This window comes from Anoplophora glabripennis, unplaced genomic scaffold (genome assembly GCF_000390285.2).
Source record: "Anoplophora glabripennis isolate ALB-LARVAE unplaced genomic scaffold, Agla_2.0 scaffold130, whole genome shotgun sequence".
Lineage (NCBI taxonomy): Eukaryota > Metazoa > Arthropoda > Insecta > Coleoptera > Cerambycidae > Anoplophora > Anoplophora glabripennis.
In genome coordinates this window covers 834,712-837,735 of record NW_019416297.1, presented here as the reverse complement: position 1 = coordinate 837,735, position 3,024 = coordinate 834,712, and positions in this window count along the sequence as shown.

Genomic DNA, 3,024 nt, shown 5'->3' with positions numbered 1-3,024 from the left:
AAAAAGATTGGAGAGGTGTGTTGAACTTGGCGGACTTCATGTAGAATAGTTTTGTAATGACGCGTACATACTGATTCTGCTGTGTTCTCAAAATAAATGTTGGATTAATATTTTTGAGGTTTTTGATCCCCCTGTGTATCTGTTTTTCAATAAAGCAATATTTTTTTAATAGAATGGCTTCTCCGAAAGTATTAAAGAATAAGTAGAGTCCTAGAATATCCCAGAATATCGAGTATTAACTAGAAGAACATATTTAAACATAAAATTTAATTCCAAGCAACTTTTCCCCATTACTTTTCCACGTAGCTTTAAGATTTGAGGTACTTTACTCTTTACTGTTTTACCTTTTCCAAATTTTTGAATACCCTGTACGTTAAATTGAACAAATGACTATCTTGCCAAGGGCTTCTGGACAAGCAAAAATTTTTATGAAGAATTATTTTTTTTGACAATTGAAATTTTGTGTCCATTTTAGGTATAGGCAACCCGAACTGGGGACACCCTGTACATATTTTGCACAGTATGTACGAGTATATTAAAAAATTATTAATAAAAAGAACAATTTCTTTAATTCCTAAATGATGGTTAGGGTATACCACCGTAAGTTGTTTCTGAAGAAAAATAAATGGTACCTAAATGATTCAATTCGTTTACTGTTGCGTTTTTGTTAAAATATTTAGAAAACTGTCGAGTTCACCGATCTGATACAAGAGCATTGGCCTAGCCATGAGGACAGGGGCGGTAGGGGGGCCATTTCCCCCTCCCTAATTCTTACTGCATACTGCAAGTTTCAAAAATTACATTTTTCGAAAACTGTCATTAACAGTTGACTTCTGCAACAAAAGTTTTTCTGTCTACAGAATGTAAAAGTCTTTTACATCCAGGACGCAATAGTTATCTGTTTTAACTAGGCAGTAGAGTATAAGATTTAATGCCGCTGCTGGTATTTAATAGACTAGGCGCAGCCGAGGCATTAAATCTACTTTATTGCCAAGAATGCCAAGTTAAACATATAATATTTTCGCCGATCAATTTTAATTTTATCATAATAGAATCGCCATATTGTTCCTATTTAAATCCATAAAAATAACTATTTATTATTTGAGAAGGAAGAATTAACATTTAATTGAATTAGCAAAGCAAATCGAGTCATTACCAGAAAAATCGAGATATACTGGCAAACGAGTAAAAAAATTATTGATTACTGGGATGAGAATTATCTTTTTCAGAAAATGTACTATTGGTATATTTTTCTGAATTTAGCAAATGTATGAAATCTTCTTCATTATCGTCAATGTATACGATGCTCAGAGCTACTTTGAATACTGTACAAAATTCAGTCTGAGTGAGAGCAAAAAGGTAGTGAATTAATCCATTGAGTGAAAGTATTGAGTATATTGTCAATATAATGTCAATATTGATAATTTTACACATTTTTGATAATATCTGAACTAAAATTGATAGTTTCACTTATAAAATTTTATAATAGAGAATATTAATAGAGAAAAATTTCACTCAATCGGGTGTGGACAGAAACTGATACATTATTGAGTGAAAATAAGTCCAATTTTTTTTTCGAATTATTTAATTTAAATAAAAGTTTCATTCTCAAATGTAAAAGTAGCATTTTACAATCTACCATCAAAAATAACTACAGGTATATTATTACTGGACATTTTCCATCCATTTTACGACGGTTAGGAAGGCTTTTGCACAAAATTCCTCATTTTAACCATATATTCCTGGTAGGTACTTCCGAAACCAGGATTGATGACCTATCATATTATTGGTTCAATAAACTGTCCCTCGCCAGTTTATTCAAACTTCAAATATTCGTGATGAATTTTGGAAAAGTCATAATAAAAAACATCCACTATCCTCTCTGAAACTGCCCTTCGGAAAAGCAATATGAATGCTTTTGGTTGAAACGATGACTCAAAAACTTGTTCGATTGTCATTCTTAGTCATTGTTACTTAGGAAATGTACCTTCACTATATTTATTTGACGTAGTTGAGAAATTGGAACGATTACATAATATATACAGGTATAAAAAAATGTTCTATTCTACTCTGAATATTTGGATCCACAGAAACTGAATCTGCCATTAGAAATGCTCCATCATCCTCTAGTATTTTAAATTGTCAATAACCCTAGCCAAAAACTAGTCGGTTTCTTCTTGGACATAATTCTGGAAACTAGTCTACACCTCATATTTATGGGATTCATATCACATTCTGAGTATTTAAAGGCTCAATAAATCCTTACAACTCAATTTCTGGTGAACACCAGAAAACTAATATAAAAATTAGCTAAAATTCTACATTTGGCAGATTCACGTTGTAAACTGAAACCACAAATCTACAGCCTGGAACCACAAGCATTATATACAGGGTGTTTATTAATTGAATTCTAAGAAGAAAACTTAATATCAAGATATGTCCTAAACCTCTTAATTTTTGAGCTACAGGGTGTTAACAGTTTTAAGAAAAAATTTACTTTTTTATTATAATTTTCTTATCACTCCAGATATTTTTATGAAATTTTGTACACACCTATTAATCATTAAGGAGCATTGTTTGATGTAAAAAATGTTTTAAAATCTTTGCCAATGACGTCCGTACGAGGTTTGAACTAAACATTTTTGAAGAAAAAAATGGTACGCCACTGCTTTTTCTAAAAACTAAAATTATTTTTAAAATCTCCATTTATTTTACAGCAAATTCGGTCCCTAGACTTACTCTCGTACGACGCACCATTTGCACGTAAAAAAATGAAAACCAAAAAAAGTTTTTTCCCCAAGTTCATTGAGACTGCTTTTGATATTTTGTTGCCATTTTGTAGACACCCACCATGCGTGGAAACACTTTTTGTGGGGCAAAAATTAATTTTCTACTTTCACAAATGACGTTCACGTAGGCATAATATTAAATGTTTGGATAGAAAAAACGGTAAGCTCATTAAATGCCCCCTTAAAGCAAATGAAATAAAAATTAGTAGGCTGGGTAAAGTGTCATAATTTTTTA